The sequence below is a fragment of the Erythrolamprus reginae genome, chromosome 3, assembly GCF_031021105.1.
Source record: "Erythrolamprus reginae isolate rEryReg1 chromosome 3, rEryReg1.hap1, whole genome shotgun sequence".
In the NCBI taxonomy this organism is placed as follows: Eukaryota; Metazoa; Chordata; class Lepidosauria; order Squamata; family Dipsadidae; genus Erythrolamprus; species Erythrolamprus reginae.
In genome coordinates this window covers 95,832,057-95,851,661 of record NC_091952.1, presented here as the reverse complement: position 1 = coordinate 95,851,661, position 19,605 = coordinate 95,832,057, and positions in this window count along the sequence as shown.

The window sequence follows — 19,605 nt, the reverse complement described above, 5'->3', positions numbered from 1 at the left end:
CGTTGAATATACGCTTCAGACATCCTTTTACTGTTGCTATGAAGCTGTCGGCGTTGGATTCCTATTAGTAATGAAGCTAAGACAAAAAGTGGACTTTCTCGTGAACTCCATGGTGGTTTTATACTATTGATAGAACAGGTACAATTATTATGTTGGAACAGTACGAGGAGTAGAATTCTGGCACACCAAAGAGAACGAAATTTAACCCAGGAGAGAACAATAAGAGAAAAAAGAAGAAAGGAAATAAAAAAATAAAAAATGAGAAAGGTCTGTTAACACAAAACTTTCATTTTTCTGGATAGCAAAATAATGCCTGGAGGATAGATCGCCCTTCAGATTTCTTTCCTCCATTCACAATAGCTCAGCTCACTTTCCAGCTATTCAATGAGCTGCAGACAATATTAGCTCAATTAAACAACATAGATTCAAAATAAATTACTTCATCCTAATTAGACCCCAAGCCCCTGATAAATTCCAATGGGCAATGGAAACAATTATATAATTCACTTTGAAATTATGATTTTTGTACTGCTTGCAACCTAAATCAAAGAGATAGCAATAAAATAAGTTGAATGCTACTAATTGCATCAATATATCTTCTCAAGTAAAACAAGTTTGTGACAACATAATATATATTTGAGATTTATATGCATGAATATAAAACTAAACTGGATTCAATATATTTAATGCAAGAGAATCAATTAAATTAATTCTTAATTGATTCATCTTAATTAAGATATCTGCTATCTACCTATCCATCCATCTATCATTTGTCCATCAATCCATCTATTTTTACATCACCTTACCTTATTTTACTTTCCATGCTTATACGTAGTACGAGTCTTCGGAGAGGGGCGGCATACAAATCTAAATAATAAATAAATAAATAAATAATTTTTTTCCAGACTAATTTCAGCCTTGGATACAAGTAACGAATATTTAGTAGAGCATAAAGGATTTTCTAGGTGTGGAACTCTAATGCTCTTGCTGCAATATACAAATTAGGAAGATCCTATTTTAATTCAATATTAAAAAGGAACAAGATTCTTTCTGAAATAATTAAAACTAAACTGGTCATGGGCGGAACATCTAAATATTGCACGCTTTCTATTTTTGGCAGTCTGGAATGTAAACATCAGGAATGGTAGATCCTTTAGAACAGGATTTTTCAAACTTTTGAAACATGTTAGTTGTTTTTTTTAAGTCCTGGAACTCTTAATCAGGCAGCAAAACTGTTAATATATAACTTTTTCTCATTCTTAGCCTGGCATGGAACCCCATCAAATTCTTGAGAAACCCTGGGATTCCATGAAAAACCTTCTTTTAGGTCTTGAAGCATTTGGGGGAACAATATTTATCTTTTTAAAAACAAAGATAGAAAGATGAAGAAAATGATAGTGTGTCCATTAACTGTTGGACATCTTGAGAAATTGTGTTGAGCCAATGATGAATGTACTTTTTAAATTATTATATAAAAAATACATTCTTAGAAGGAATCTGCCACCTTCTGAAAACTTGTTGGTTTGGACAAACATATTATGGTTCTGGCAAGGTTAAGTCTTCTGGAAATGTTACATGCTGCTTTTTTATACTGTACCTGCATACCACACAACCATTGTTTTACAATGACAGCAGATATAAAGTGGTTGTGACCAATTATACACTATGGTGGTTCTGCCAGTTCATCCAATCAACTTGATTTTATTCCAGGAAACTACCCAGGAATATCTGATTCTTGTCATAGTCAGCCTTTTTTGTATTTTTCTTTTTATTAACCACCCTCATCCCATGGAACTAAAGTTGGGTCAAGATAATTGGTAGGAAACTTATGTCTACTGGAAAATAAAACATGGAGTGCTGTCCCATTACCATCTCCTCTGAATTCTCTCTGGCCACCCAAGAGCTTTTTTCTTTCTTTTCACTCTGAATGCTAGGTTTTTATTCTCACCACCAAGCCTGGTACCACCTCCCAACAGATATTCTGACAGGTCAATCCTGCTTCATTTTCCTCCTACTTTTTTATTTTTTTTTAATTTATTCATTTGTCCAATACACAAATACATAGGAAGAAAAATAGACGTGTGATAATATAAAAGAGGGTGAAAGTGAACTTGGAGGAGAGGATATATGAAAGGAAGAGAATAGATAAGATAGGTGAAAGAAAGGAAGGACAATTGGACAGGGGACGAAAGGCACACCAGTGCACTTATGTACGCCCCTTACTGGCCTCTTAGGAACCTGGAGAGGTCAATCGTGGAGAGTCTAAGGGAGAAGTGTTGGGGGTTAGGGGTTGACACAATTGAGTCCGGTAATGAGTTCCACGCTTCGATAACTCGATTGTTGAAATCATATTTTTTACAGTCAAGTTTGGCACGGTTCGTATTAAGTTTGAATCTGTTGTGTGCTCTTGTGTTATTGCGGTTGAAGCTGAAGTAGTCATTGACTGGTAGGACGTTGCAGCATATGATCTTGTGGGTAATACTCAAATCGTGTTTTAGGCGCCGTAGTTCTAGGCTTTCAAGGACCAGGATTGTTAGTCTATTTTTGTAGGATATTCTGTTTCGAGTGGAGGAGTGAAGGGCTCTTCTGGTGAAATATCTTTGGACATTTTCAAGGGTGTTGATGTCTGAGATGTGATATGGGTTCCAAACAGATGAGCAGTAGTCTAGGATGGGTCTTCCAAAAGTTTTGTAGGCTCTTGTGAGTAGAGTGAGATACTTACCCGACTCTCTCTCATCTCCATGGGATATAATACCTTTATTTTTCTGCTCTTCTCCTGTCTGCTTCTCCTTGCATGTTTTTTATGTTTGATGCAGAGACACCCCCTCCCCAAAGGTCTTAACCATGGCAAGCCATCACTCTTGTGAAGTCCATTCTTAATAATGGAAGAAGTTGCAATTGGTAGCAATGATCTCCAGGAAATGCAGAAGTAACAGATGAAAGAAGCAGTGAATATCATTAGCAGGGTGGGGACTAAGTAGTGGGTTCTAAAACCCTTTGCTGCCGATTCATGCTTGCGCTTGCTCGCAATCCTTCTGCACATGCATAGAAGCGTCCCCAGCAGGTGGGTGGACCCTCCCACCATTGCCGCTACTGGTTTTATAGAATATTAGTATTTTTTTGAGGACAACTATCTAAAGTTAAGCACCAGGGAAATCAGGAGATCCAGGCAGTTCAAATGGGTATAAAGATTTATTGCAAACTTAATCTCTCAAAAAAAAATCTGAACTACTAACGGTCCCCCCCAAAATTATGGTGTTAGACAGGAGTCACAGGCATTCAAGGTGGGCTGGATATAGATCTCTTGTGGGTACAAAGGGATGACTAATTATGAGTATGACCTCCCCGTTTGGATTCAGCCTGGTCATCTCCCACAGTAGGTTTTTCAAACAGCCTATTTTCCTATTGTTTCATATCAGGAAGAAATCACAGTGTGTGTGTGTGTGTGTGTGTGAGAGAGAGAGAGAGAGAGAGAGAGAGAGAGAGAGAGAGAGATTTCACTTGAATAAGTGACCCTATATTGCTGTGTTTCCAAGGTTAGTTGTATGGCTGAAGCTGACCCCCTGTTTGAGCCAATTTAAATTAATAGTACAATAAATCAATGTGTTCCATAGTGTGGTATATTAAGATTTATAACAATTAATTGGTAGAGGTGAAAAACCTATTTCTAACAGAGGTTAATATACTTTGTGACTGAGGCCTACTCCTGACAGCCCGTTAAACACCAATAAAGTTATTATTTTATTTCTATGAAGCTAAGCAAACTGTTCAGAGCTTACTAGCTTACAATTAAAACTGGTAGAACAAACAGGAAGATCCAATAAAAGTCATGATCCAATAAAAGATCCAATAAAAGTTATTTACACACATTCACTTGGCTTTCATTGGCAGGCACACTGATCAATACTTATGAATGCTGTGTCAAAGATTTAACCAATGACATGTGACTGATCTCATACTTTAATGTGGATTATCATATGTAACTTGGAAGGTTAAATGTTTCATATCCTGCAGTTACTTCAGTGCCAAAATCCTTCTACTATCACTCAGGCATCTTTTAAAAAAGAAGGAAAATATCTTAATGGATTAAAATTGTACTTTTAAAAGTCCCACTTGGTAGATTTCGAAAGTGAAGAAGCTGGGGAAAAGTTTAATACTCCCTAAGAAGTGCATGGTGAACCCAGGCTAAGTCAGGATTTGACACATTTATTTGATAGTAAATAAAAAGGACAGTATGATGATTAATACAATCTGTTGTTTATCCTGAAACTAACGTAGGTCAGCTAAAGCAAAATTTTCTGCTGGTCAGCAGAAATAGGAGTTAAAAAAAGAGAGCTTGCAAAATAAATGAAAAAAGATATTGGGACCAATTAGGAGACAAGATTTTGGAGGTGGATTTCCAGGGTAACTTCTAAACAGAATAATCAACACAATCAATTGGCCTCAAGAAGTAGGACATCTTTAGAAGATCTCATTATGATTTTTATTTTGCTTTAATTTGGCCTCAGTAAGTTGCTCTTCCTTGAAAAGGTACAACTCTTCAGGTTCTTTCTCAGGAATGAAGTGTTCCATAGAGCAGTGTTTTCCAACCAGTGTGCTGCGGCACACTAGTGTGCCACGAGACATGGTCAGGTGTGCCGCAAAGAAGGAAGCTCAGGTCTTGCAACTTTTTGCTGAGGGCGCGAAGAGCAAAAAGGTGCAAGACCGGAAGCTGAGATTCCTTCTTTGCACCTTCCAAGTTTTCCGGCAACTGCAGCGCCCCACCCAGCTGGAGCTTTCCTGGCGGCGGCAGCAGGTAAGCTTTGGGGCCTGGCGTGAGGGCATCGGCAGTGGGAGCGGGAGAGCGCCGGCAACAGCGGCACCGGGCAGTAGCCAGGGGTGGCTGCTGCGAGCAGTCAGCAACAGCATACACCACACCTGCAACAGTGGCATCAGGCAGTAACCATGGGGCAGCAGCAGGGTGGTCAGGTGCAAGCGGGAGCTCCAGGGCAGAGGCACCAACGGCAGCAGCTGAACATGTTGCTGGACGCCGTACATGCTGGTGCTGCAGGGCTGGCACTGGCCTGCTGGCTGGGCTGGGACGGAGGTGCCAGCCCCATGCCCATGCCCATTGCAGAGCCAGCATGTACGGTGTCCAGCAATACGTTCAGTCACCGCCATCGGTGCCTCTGCCCTGAAGCTCCTGCTCACAGCCGACCACCTGCTGCCGCTCTGCGGCTACTGGCCGATGCCACTGTTGCCGGCATGGGGTATGAGAGAAAGAGAGAAAGAGAAAGAGAGAGAGAAAGAGAGAGACACACAGAGAGAGAGAAAAAACAAGAGAGAGGGGGGAGAGAGAGAAAGAGAGAGAGAAAGAGAGAGAGAAAAAGCAAGAGAGAGAGAGAGAGAGAAAGCAAAAGAGAGAGAGAGAGAAAGCAAGAAAGCAAGAGGGAGAGAGAAATAGAGTGAGAGAAAGCAAGAGAGAGAAAGAGAGAGAAAGAAAGCAAGATAGAGAGAGAGAGAGAAAAGGAGAGGAAGGGAGAGAGAGAGATAAGAGCAAAAGGGAAAAAAGAGAAATGAGAAAATGATTGAGGCAGAGAAGGAGAGGAAAGAGAGAGAAACAAAAGAGAGAGAGAGAAGTGACTCTTGTTTTAAAGCATATGATAAAAAGTACCCAAAGAATAAGAGAAAAAAAACCCTCCTAGACATTGAGCAAATGGATAAATGACACATTTGCCACAGAATATATTATATCAATTAAATTCAGTCAATCCAATTGGTAGAATCAATTTAAATCAGTCACTAGTTTTACCCACTGATAAAATGGTTGAATTAGGTCAGCAACTGTCCATGTTCCATTAAGGTTTCTAGAAATTAATGAGGAGTTACTCAGCATCTGAATGAAGAAATGATTCTTACACAACAGTTCACTATATATTTAAATTAAAGTCTTAAACCCTAAGTACAGATTGGAGTCTTGGCAGCAGTAATGGGCTGTTGCACCCACGGGGGGGGGGGGGAGAATGCACAGAGTGGGGTTAGTAAGTTTATGCACTATTTATTGAATATTTAATAGGGTTTTTTTATTGTCCTTCCTTCTCTAGCACCTTAGTATGATCCTTAATTACTTTTAAAATAAGAAATAATGAAATTGCATGTTTTAACCCAATAAATGCTTTAATCATTTTAATCATTATCTAGAACTGAACTTTTATAGCAAATAAAGAAAATTGATCTAATTGCCTAATCTGTTATCATACTGAACTTTATGGGTTCAGCACAAAACCTTAAAATGTTACTGTGCTCCTCAACAAATAATGCTGTCTATCATTTGTCCTTTTTGTGGCTATTCATCTTGGTCAGTAAGCCACTCCCATCCAGTCACATGATTTTTAAGCCACCCCCGGTCACATGACTGTCAAGCCACTCCCACCTGGTCACATGGCTGGCAAGCCATTCCTACACCCACAAAATAAGCCACAGTGTGGCAGTAAAAAAGTTGGCAGCCCATCACTGCTTGGCAGTAGTGCTAAATTAAGAATTTTAGGGACCAAGAAACAATTGTAACTCCAGGGGGTAGCCAACAGAACAAAATAAAGGGAGACCCAACTTATGTCTCAGTCTCCACTGTGTTAGATATCTCCTTATATATCCTTTCTAAGCATTTCCCAACTCTGTCTTATTGGGGAAATTTCAAGTCAAGTCAACCCTATCCAATCTTTCAAAGGTCATGGGTTAAAATCATCTTTCAGCTGGCTGCCTTATTGCCATAGCTGCTGATTGCTGCTGGCTGTCCTTGTTCTAGTACACAATATCGTAAAAACAGAAATAATAAATTTGTAAACCTACTGTCCCAAGCACAAAAGAGAAACCTATAATCATCAGTTAGCACTTTTCTTTAAGTTATTACATAGAAATTTCATTTGCCTTCATTCACTTATATACTTCAACTTATTTAGAGCAGGAGTAAGTATCTTTGCTTTCAATTGACTTTGTCACCCATGTTTTACCTCTAGGTAGTAAGTAATATAGACCATAAAGAGCAATGTGATTATTTTTATTGGCCAGAGATGTCATCTACAGATAGGTTACCATTCACTCAAGGCACTGATAAGGGTCAGAAGCACAATTCTTATCCAAACTTAGTTGAAATATGTAAAAATTACTCAATTGCAAATGTTTAATGTATTTTATTCAAAACCAGGAGTCATTTTGGAGAAGCAATATTTATTACCTGCAGGGTTTTTTATCTGTATAATAAAACATCTTCACTGATAGTCACCCACCTTCCCATCAGATACAATCAAGTTATAGGAGAGAAGAATGCTGGTTATGTAAAACTCTGAGCTTGAAAATGACCCTAATATTACTAACAAAGTCATCTGCCAAAGAACTGACCCTTACAAAATGTAAATTTGGGGAATGTACCCTTTTACTTTGTTGCTTTAAATCGATCAATAACAATCCCATCACAGCATGATTCAGCCAATAGCTTATTACAAGTCATCTGAAACTGAGTTTCAGCCAAAGAATCAAGGAAAATGCGGTGCTGGAGGTGGAGGTGAAACAGACAATTCAACATGTGAAGTCCACTTGAGACAAAGCGACTGAGTTATGCAGAATGGCAACTTGCAGTCGTTTTTCTTTAGAAAACACACTGAAATTAAAACAGATCCCAGAGACCCATTACGAGCAAGGTCCATTTCATTTAGGGAGAAATAAAATAAAATTAAAATTATCTGGAGTAATAGGGTAAAGTAATAATTCAGGCTCAAGTTCTGAATTCAGTCAACTTTTAGACCAGCCAGAGTCAGTGTTTACTTAATCTCCCATGTCACAATTCATGCCAGAATGAAGACAAAGAGCAGTCACATCCTCGACTCCAACTGAGCAAGTGTCATAAATTATTTCAAACACAGCAGTGCCAGGTGAGTCACTTAATTCAGTTTCTTGACTATACTTTGACATAGGATAAATATGGCTTCCTGCCACTTATATATTCTATGATACGCACAACACTTCTACAGACAGAGAGACTAGAGCTAAACTATTTGCTTTTTTTGGCAAAAGTTTGTTCTTTTATTCAAAACTTTGCTCATCTACACAACTCTGTAACCTTGTGTCCTCCTTAGGTCCCACCTGAAACAACATACTCATGCCTCCAGCAGGAAAGGCTTTGTTCCAGGTTCAATCCTGTTACCTCCAAAGAGGGCTGGAAAAAACATGTTTTGCTGCAAATCTTGCCAATCTGCACCCATAGGTGAATATGTGTATACAGTGTTCCCTCAATTTCCGCCGGGGATGCGTTCCGAGACCGCCCGTGAAAGTTGAATTTCCGCGAAGTAGAGATGCGGAAGTAAATACACTATTTTTGGCTATGATCAGTATCACAAGCCATCCCTTAACACTTTAAACCCCTAAATTGCAATTTCCCATTCCCTTAGCAACCATTTAGATTATTACTCACCATGTTTCTTTATTAAAGTTTATTTAAAAAAATATTTGTTAAAGGTGGACGAAAGTTTGATGATGATATATGACATCATCGGGCAGGAAAAACCGTGGTATAGGGGGGGGAAACCGCAAAGTGTTTTTTAATTAATATTTTTGAAAAACCGTGGTATAGACTTTTCGCGAAGTTCGAACCTGTGAAAATCGAGGGAACACTGTACAATCATTTGCATGTTAGAAAACTGTGTGATGATTTAGATTTAATTTCAAAAGATACATTGGATGTCAGGGAGGTTCAGCCAGGGTGAAATGATCCCGGTTCACTCGTACCTATTAATCATCAGAGAACTGGTCGCGAAGGCAGTGCAAGACTCGGCCTATCCGCCCAGACACCACCATTGGGGTTATTTTAACCTCTGCACATGCACAAAGGGTTCTGTGCATCTGCAGAGGGTAAAAGAACCCAAATGGCGGCATCTGAATGGGTGAACGGAGCCTCATGCTGCCTTCGCAACCAGCTCTCTGACAACCAAGAGGCACAAGCAAACCAGGAGCATTTCATCCCTGGGTCCAGGTATAGGATATGCAACTCTCAGAAAAGCCACACCTTTCCCCAGGCTAGCATGACCCCAAGAAAACACAGGAGTGCTACGTCCATGTCCCCCCTCATTTGGAAGACCCTTTTGCTAATGATTTCCAAAATAACTCACGACTATACTATATTAAATGTATTATTAATTTTATTATGTTGAAATACAAATATTTTTCTTTGAAGGGAAGGTGAATATCAATAGGCGTAAAACAACTCATAGAAAATAGAATGTTTCTATGCTGAGATTATTAATGATGCACATTAGTAATACAGAATATATTTTCTTTCATTCCTAAGAAACTTTCCTTATGTTGGGAAAAAACCCTCTGTCCTTGTCCAATATCATCCCACTTAATTTAGCTAGGTCAAGCAATATATATTTGGCACATTTCCCACATTTTGTTCTTATGGTGGGAAAAATGTGCTTTGTACGGCCTGAAGAACAAAATTCTTTAGACAATCAGGTTTTGTTTTTCACACATCAAAAGAACAATCAAAATAGCTGTTCCAATAAAATAGTTTAAAGTCACCACCTCATACCAATCAATCAAAATATTGAAGAAGAAAAGACAACACAACACAACACCTCAACAAGATTACCTAAAAAGGCTTAGTGATGGAATAAGAGAATCAGGCAACAAAGTAGCATGGAAATATTTTGATGGGAAAGGGAAATATGAAACAATTTGCTTAAGTTGGCCAATAAGCTTGAATTGCCTGTTGTGTTTTGACTGGTTCAGTACGGTGCCAATCATCTATCCAGGAACATGCAACTTTCTACACATTGCATAATGACCACCAGAAATAACTGTCTTCCCTTGCTTATAGGATGACCTTTTCCCCCTGTAATAATATGCCTTTACACCTATGCACAGCTAACTGTGCATGATGCTATCAGAGATGGCAAAGTTGTCTTTCACCTTAGGTCTTTTTATCTCTCAGAGTGGCATCTCCCAGTTTTACATCATTTCAGCATTATAATTCAGCTTTCACAGTATAATAACGATGAACCTAAGAAAATCATAGGGCAAGGATTCTTAGAATTTATTAAGATTATTGTGACACAATGGAGCTGGAATACATTAGCATAATTTTTCTTTCTTATCTTGAATTTCCAATTTCTTTCAATAGTGTTTTTGTTCTGCTCTTAACTAATCTTTACCCCATAGTTAGGAGTTGCCACTTGTTAACCGTTAATCTTGGCTTAATTTGTATTTATGTCTGATCATTCTGGTGACATTCCAAACCGAGACTTCCCTCTCCCTCCCCTCTTTCCTTCCTATATAAAGAACAAATCAAAGCACATCTCATTACAACTTCCATTCGAAGCTGCAACCTCTCACTGGATCTTGTAGCATAACAGAGCTAATTCTTTTGGGCAAGATGGAAATGGTACAGATGGCCTCATTAGTGGGCCTCCCTGCTGACTGGTCCCATGCGGTGCCAACTGTTTCAAAGAAATCTGTCTACCTCTTGACTCCAAGGGTGTGCTCTGAAGCAGCTCCTGGTGGAGAGGGCAGAGAGATGGTGCATATGTGGGGAAACAAAAGTCAAGCGGGAAAACAGTGAGATAATGATGGAGCCTTCGGTTCACTCCCTTGGGTCTCCAGCAGGCTGTAGCAATATTGTAGAATATCGGTGACTCAGGAAATGAGACACCTTGACATGCACCAGAGTATGTATCCTGGTTGCCATTTCTCACCTGCAAAAATATTCAGGACCTTACAAAATTCCATGGCAGATATGTAAATCTTTGGTCTTCATTCTGTGGTGTGTCAGTCCCCAGGCACCAGATGCCCACCAAGTGGCTCAATGGTTTTGATTCCACCATGATTTCTCCCTTTGCCTCCTGCAGTGGGTAGGTTTTTAGCCAGCTGGATCTTTTCTGCAAGTTTCTCTACTCTGCTGACAAACATCCTCGGGGACTCCAAGACTGTAACCCATATTTCCACCCTCAGCTCTTTCTTTCACTTTCTTTACTTTATTGCCTATCTCTTTAACATTATAGAGTCCACATATGGAGGCACTTTTTCTCCTAACAGGGTAGAAAGTTTCTTAAAGGAATGAACAGATCAATATTATTGCTTCTTGCTTTACAATGCAAACTACCCAACCTTGTTTAGAGTTAGGTGGCTTCTGAATTATCTAAATAAAATAATAAAATAAAAAATAAAATAAAGCCAGGCTCCCATCCTTATTCCATGAGAAAGAGAGAAGTTTCAACATCTCAGTTTGCCCTGGTGTGGATGCTGGTGAGGCATGACTAGGTCAAAACTGAACAAAACCTATCAGGCAAGGCCTTGCATGTTTAGCTGCCGTGAAATACTGGACTGTGGGAACAAATGAAGAAGCTATCACAAACTGGAGTGAGAGGGAAAGGGAAGCAACAGAATATATGCTTGGCTATTTGAGAAAAAAAGAGGAGCATTCTACTCTGAAACCTTGAGTAAAAAAGAAATTTTCATTTAATGTTTTTGTTTCATTTTTTCTTTTTCTTTTCCTTTGGCCTTCATTAGTTTTAGCATTTATTTTCACAATGAGACTTTGATTAAGGGCATTTATTGTGCAGAGTGGAGAACACAGTAAGTAAACATGCAACTTGCTCTTCTAATGCAAATCTTTCCCTGACCCAGCGATGGGTCATTTTTCAGACTGGTTCTTAAAACTAGTATTGGTGGTAGCAGGAGGCTTCACCCACCCACCCATGATGCTTCTGCGCATGCACAGAAACATCACATCCATGCATGAGTGAACCAGTAGCAATTTAATTTAGAACCCACCACTGCTCTGTCCCACAACGTTCTCAAGCAAATATGAAAAGAAAAAAACTTGGCTATTAATCAATCAGAATTTATCTTGAAGGAACCTTGAAGGTCTTCTAGTCCAAACCCCTGCTCAAGCAGAGGCCCTGCACAACTTCAGACAAATGATTCTCCAATCTTTTCTGGTCATACAATATGTGCATTGCATGCAGACTGTTTTCCACTCCTTTGGGAAGCAACAGGACTGGCAAACCTGCTTATTTTAGTTCCTGGCTAGCTGGCATAGTTCCCTCTAAGCTGAGCAGTGAGCAATCGCTCACTTAAAAATCATCATCAACTCAGAGTTTTTCAAACCTGCCCAGAAGCCGAGAGGGAAAGAGTGAGAGGGAAGGAAAGAGAGAGAGGAAGAGAGGAAGAGAGAGAAACAGATAGAAAAAGAGAGGAAGGAAAAGAGAAAGAAAAAGAATGAGAGAAAGGAAGAGAGAAAGAAAATCAAAATCTAGTTTGAAACTAGCTCAACTATTTAAGTGGCATTTTGATATTGATAGAGTTGCCCTATTATGAGCTCACTGTTATAGACACACAGTACAGTATTTTATTTTGAAATTCTCTGAGGCAAAACAGGGTGGGTTGTTTGTTTGTTTGTTCATTTGTTTGTTTGTTTATTTAATATTTCTGTGCCGCCCAGTCCCGAAGGGACTGCCACTCAGACACTATACTTTTCCGCCCACCCCCCCAAAAAAAATTAGAGGGAACACTGCTAGCTGGTACTTACATTTGATGTTATGATGGAAATGTTACATTTCTATCATTGGGGGAAAAGAAAGTAAACTTTACGGAATAAAACAAAGGCTTTCTTTTGATAAGCATGCAGCTGTGAAGAAAAAAAATCAATTAAATTCATAATACAATACTATGAATTCCTAACCCTAACCCTAATCTTCTATTAGCTCTATATGAAGGACGTCCAGGTCAAGGTGAGATTACATTGATGGTTAAATTGAGACATGGGGCTAAAAACCAGGAGGACCATGAATCTTGTCCTGCCTTTGGTCAGCTCATGACTATGGGCCAGTCCAGTGAAGGGTTACCAAAATTTTTACTATCACCCTGTGTGCGTGGCTTATGCAAGATGCCTTGCATTTTCTTTCAAAATCTTTCAGTTCAAATTGGGTGCTCTGGGGTGGAGCTCCATTTTCGCTACCCCACTGCATTCCACCCCATCTGGGCAGCAACCCACCCCTGGGCCAGTCACTTTCTCACTTCTAAAAGGAGGCAATGCAAACCAATTCTTGCCAAGAAGTCCAAGCAATAGTTGGATTCAACACTAACTCGAAGTGCCTTTTTACCCCCACCCAAAAAAGAATGGAAAATAAATTATAATTATCTAAAGTAGGAGTCTCCAACTTTGGCAACTTTGAGACTTGTGGACTTCAACTCCACAAGTTGAACTGGACTTGTGGAGTGAAGTCAACAAATCTTAAAGTTGCCAAGATTGGAGATCCCTAATCTAAAGTGGTTTCTCCAACTACGAATATATGACTTGTATATATCTGACAGGCAGCAATTTTTCCAGTACTTTTCCATTTAAATGGGAGAAGGCAGAGGACAAGAAATTCCCATCCTAAAAAATTATATATATATATATAATTAAGCTTAAACATGTGACATATATATATATATATATATATATATATATGTTTTTTCTTATGTCGGATATAAACATTTAACATATATATATATATATATATATATATATATATATATTTGTTTTCGTAAATTTTCACGGGTATATGTATGTAGATTGTTCTGAGTTCGGGTTTTGCCCTGTGTAATGTTTTGCATGTCTATGCGACGTTTCGGTGAAATCACATTCACCATCATCAGGCTGGAGTTCCAATCTTTGTGTTTTTGCAAATGAATATTAGCAACTGACATTTCTTCTTAGCATGTAGTGTGGGGGTGGAGATTTGCTTTGAATGTAGCAAATAGATTGGGTGACTATGCTTCCGTGATCTGATTGGTTGGTGTAATCATGGTTATAGAAGGAATGGCATGAAGATTATGAAGTGTTTTGTTTAAGTCTGATTTCCAAATATAAAATTCTAAAATCATAATAATTAAAGGATTGACATATTGATTATAATGAGGTGTTTATTTTGTTTAAGGCTGGTTTCCAAATCTCTGGCAGGCGCGAGGTATCATCCCTTTTATTTAAACAAAAAGATCTTTTTTCAATTTCAATAGCTTCTAGAGAGATTCTTTTATATAAATTCTCTGTTTTGTGGAGTAATTTAGTTTTTTCAAAGTCAATTTCGTGCCCTGTTTTTTTAATGTGCTGGACAAGGGAGGAGGTCTTCTCCTGTTTCTTGACTGCATTCATATGTTCTGCCATGCGCTGGCTCACTCTTCGGTTAGTTTGTCCAATGTATGTGGCTGCACATGTTTTGCAAGGGATTTCATAGATACCTTGGTATTCTAATTGGATTTTATCTTTGGGGCTCCTTAGGATATTAGATATTTTTTGGTTAGTGCAAAATGAGGTTTTGATGTTATGTTTTTGTAGAATTTTACTAATTTTATCCGTGGTGCCTTTGATGTAAGGAAGGATGGTGGTGCCATTGTCCTGTTCTTGATCTTGTTTTTTGGGGGGTGTCTCTTTATTGATTAGGTTTGTTATTGTTTTCTCTTTGAATCCATTAGAAATTAGTACATCTTTGAGTTTGTTCAATTCAGTTTTTAAGTGCTCATGGTCAGCTAAGCGTTTGGTTCTGGTGATGAGAGTTTTGGCCACTGAGGTGATTTGTGCGGGGTGGTGGTGTGAGTGTGCATTTAGATAACGGTTGGTATGGGTTTTCTTTTGGTAGATAGTATGTCCTAGGCTGCCATTGGGTTTTTTATAGACCAGTACATCTAGAAAGGGAAGTTGATCATTGATTTCTGTTTCCATAGTAAACTGTATTTTGGGGTGTAGGCTGTTGAGATGAGTGAGGAAATTGTCTAGTTTTTCTTTACCATGTGGCCAAATTACAAAGGTATCATCAACATATCTCAGCCAAAGTTTGGGTTTGTATTTGGCTTGCTCTAAAGCATTATTTTCGAAATATTCCATATAGAGGTTGGCTATGACAGGTGATAGAGGTGATCCCATGGGGGCTCCCTCTATTTGTTTATATCTTTGTTCATTATAGATGAAGTATGTATTGGTCAGGCAGTGGTTGGTAAGGTCTAGGATATATTTGGGGGGTTTGTGTTTGTCTTGGATAGCTGTCAAGGCTTCTGTAATAGGTATTTGTGTGAACAGGGACACGACATCGAAACTTACAAGTAGGTCATCGGGTTGTAGGTTTTGTTTTTTAATTATTTGTATAAAGTGGGATGAATTTTGAACATATGAGGTAATAGTTTCTGTATATGGTTGAAGGTATTTGGCTAAAAATTTGGCAAGGTTTTGTAGAGGGGAGCCTATAGAACTGACTATTGGCCTGAGAGGTATTCCTTCTTTGTGTATTTTTGGAAGGCCATAGAGTTTTGGACATATGGAAGATTTTTCTCTGGGGATGATTTTTTGCTGGATTTCTTCGCTGATGGGAGAGGCCTTGATTTTAGATTTGGTGGTTTTTTCTAGGTAGGTGGTAGGATCTGTGCTTAGGAGTTTGTAGGCTGGGTTTTTTAGTAGATTTGTCATTTTTTCTTTGTATTCTGCTGTGTTCATTACTATAGTGGAGTTTCCTTTATCAGCTGGGAGAATTATTATATCCTGGTTTTTCTTTAGATTGATAAGTGCCTCTCTTTCTTCCTGCTGTATGTTGCTTTTTGGAGGTTTACTAGAGCACAGAATATTAGTGACTTGGAGTCTGATTTTGTTAGCAGTATCTGGGTTGATTTTATGTAAAGTTGTTTCAATTCCACATATGATATTTTCAGTTGGTATTCGTCTTGGAGTTATTGCAAAATATTCTGTGCTCTAGTAAACCTCCAAAAAGCAACATACAGCAGGAAGAAAGAGAGGCACTTATCAATCTAAAGAAAAACCAGGATATAATAATTCTCCCAGCTGATAAAGGAAACTCCACTATAGTAATGAACACAGCAGAATACAAAGAAAAAATGACAAATCTACTAAAAAACCCAGCCTACAAACTCCTAAGCACAGATCCTACCACCTACCTAGAAAAAACCACCAAATCTAAAATCAAGGCCTCTCCCATCAGCGAAGAAATCCAGCAAAAAATCATCCCCAGAGAAAAATCTTCCATATGTCCAAAACTCTATGGCCTTCCAAAAATACACAAAGAAGGAATACCTCTCAGGCCAATAGTCAGTTCTATAGGCTCCCCTCTACAAAACCTTGCCAAATTTTTAGCCAAATACCTTCAACCATATACAGAAACTATTACCTCATATGTTCAAAATTCATCCCACTTTATACAAATAATTAAAAAACAAAACCTACAACCCGATGACCTACTTGTAAGTTTCGATGTCGTGTCCCTGTTCACACAAATACCTATTACAGAAGCCTTGACAGCTATCCAAGACAAACACAAACCCCCCAAATATATCCTAGACCTTACCAACCACTGCCTGACCAATACATACTTCATCTATAATGAACAAAGATATAAACAAATAGAGGGAGCCCCCATGGGATCACCTCTATCACCTGTCATAGCCAACCTCTATATGGAATATTTCGAAAATAATGCTTTAGAGCAAGCCAAATACAAACCCAAACTTTGGCTGAGATATGTTGATGATACCTTTGTAATTTGGCCACATGGTAAAGAAAAACTAGACAATTTCCTCACTCATCTCAACAGCCTACACCCCAAAATACAGTTTACTATGGAAACAGAAATCAATGATCAACTTCCCTTTCTAGATGTACTGGTCTATAAAAAACCCAATGGCAGCCTAGGACATACTATCTACCAAAAGAAAACCCATACCAACCGTTATCTAAATGCACACTCACACCACCACCCCGCACAAATCACCTCAGTGGCCAAAACTCTCATCACCAGAACCAAACACTTAGCTGACCATGAGCACTTAAAAACTGAATTGAACAAACTCAAAGATGTACTAATTTCTAATGGATTCAAAGAGAAAACAATAACAAACCTAATCAATAAAGAGACACCCCCCAAAAAACAAGATCAAGAACAGGACAATGGCACCACCATCCTTCCTTACATCAAAGGCACCACGGATAAAATTAGTAAAATTCTACAAAAACATAACATCAAAACCTCATTTTGCACTAACCAAAAAATATCTAATATCCTAAGGAGCCCCAAAGATAAAATCCAATTAGAATACCAAGGTATCTATGAAATCCCTTGCAAAACATGTGCAGCCACATACATTGGACAAACTAACCGAAGAGTGAGCCAGCGCATGGCAGAACATATGAATGCAGTCAAGAAACAGGAGAAGACCTCCTCCCTTGTCCAGCACATTAAAAAAACAGGGCACGAAATTGACTTTGAAAAAACTAAATTACTCCACAAAACAGAGAATTTATATAAAAGAATCTCTCTAGAAGCTATTGAAATTGAAAAAAGATCTTTTTGTTTAAATAAAAGGGATGATACCTCGCGCCTGCCAGAGATTTGGAAACCAGCCTTAAACAAAATAAACACCTCATTATAATCAATATGTCAATCCTTTAATTATTATGATTTTAGAATTTTATATTTGGAAATCAGACTTAAACAAAACACTTCATAATCTTCATGCCATTCCTTCTATAACCATGATTACACCAACCAATCAGATCACGGAAGCATAGTCACCCAATCTATTTGCTACATTCAAAGCAAATCTCCACCCCCACACTACATGCTAAGAAGAAATGTCAGTTGCTAATATTCATTTGCAAAAACACAAAGATTGGAACTCCAGCCTGATGATGGTGAATGTGATTTCACCGAAACGTCGCATAGACATGCAAAACATTACACAGGGCAAAACCCGAACTCAGAACAATCTACATATATATATATATATATGTCACATGTTTAAGCTGAATTTGAAAATTAAGGGAGACTAGGATAGATCTATTTCGGCCTTATTTTGGCCTCATCAGCTAGCCATACCCACTGGGACTTGAACCTGCAACCTTTGCCTTGTAAGGCAGAGAATTATCCTCTAGGCTACAGTATCCAATCCCTTCAGCTCTGTACCAGGGAAGGGTTACATTTTGTGTCGAATCACCCTGGTATATTGAAGGAACATCACAGCTCCTTTTTTGCCTCTCGGCCCAACCCAGGGCCATTTCCAAGGCAGTTAATTTTATTGATAGCTGACAATTCTATCTGTATGTGTCACATGTTTAAGCTGAATTTGAAAATTAAGGGAGACTAGGATAGATCTATTTCGGCCTTATTTTGGCTGGTACTTTATATATATATATAAATATTTTAAAAATTATATTTTTAACAAATAGCAGATTATTTTTAAAATATATTATTTTTAAAAAGTTTAGATCATATTTGGTCAGAAGCTACTTCACAAAACTACAAGAAACTACAGTTCTTTAACTGATTTAAGTAGGATTCTTAAATTCTCTTTAAGAAAATTTTAAAGAAAAATTTAAATCAATAGGAAGATTTTGTCCATAGGCAAAAGAATTTCTGTTGTGAGTAAGTGTATGGATGATGATTTTTTTTTAAAAAAAAAAAACTGCTCTACTGCTTTATAATTAATCAATATAGGCTAGAGGCAACATACCAGAACTTAGATTACTTGAAAGCAGCTAACAAATGTAACACAAACATATATAACAAGCAAAACTTCCTTGATTTTTTTAATGCAAGAGCATAAAATGTTCTGAACTTATACACTAATATTATAATTAATTATATATCAGTATTTAATAGTATGGTATACAGTATAGCCAAAATACTTAGAAATATTGTATACATATTAAGGAAAAAGTGATGTGCAAGCATTCCCACTTTATCTGGATTCATGTAGAGATTGCCTATACTAAGACAGTATTCAGTTAACTTAATAATACAAATCTACAATTGATTCCTCCAGGGGAAAAATCAGTATTGGTGAAAGAATAAATATATTTATAGTTGTGTTCAGAGGTTTCAAATATATCTTTTTCTAGGAACAAGTTTGTATATAAAGTGGTAGTGGAGAATGGGCAAAGTTGTTTCAACTCTGTGTTCAAAATGCCCAAAGTGTTGCTGACTCAATTCTACAGAGGAATTATTGAGTCTGTCATCTACATGTACAATAACTGTCTGGTTTGGCTCTGCAAGCAAATAAGACAAACACAGACTTCCATTACAGATGGTGCTCTTAGCAGGATATAATAGTCCTAATATGCAAAAAAAAAGATGGGTACGTTGGCATATTACACTAGGACAAGATGGGATGCTTGATGCAGGTATGGGTCCAAGGACACCTTCACAAATGTGACCACAGTTATAATATCAACTATGCATTAAGCAAGCTTCCTGTCAATTCTACTTAGGTTAGTAGCATGTAACTGAATTGTGCCATATGTTTATTTTTCTAATGCTGAACAAGAAATCTTCTGACTATAAGTAAGGTAAGTACAGTGATACCTTGTCTTACAAACTTAATTGGTTCCAGGACGAGGTTCTTAAGGTGAAAAGTTTGTAAGACGAAACAACGTTTCCCATAGGAATCAATGGAAAAGCGATTAATGTGTGCAAGCCCAAAATTCACCCCTTTTGCCTTGAAACCCCACCTCTGGACCTCTGTGCTTTTGCAATGTTGCGATTTCACTGAGATTCCCCTCACTGGGAAACCCCACCTCCGGACTTGCTAGCGAAG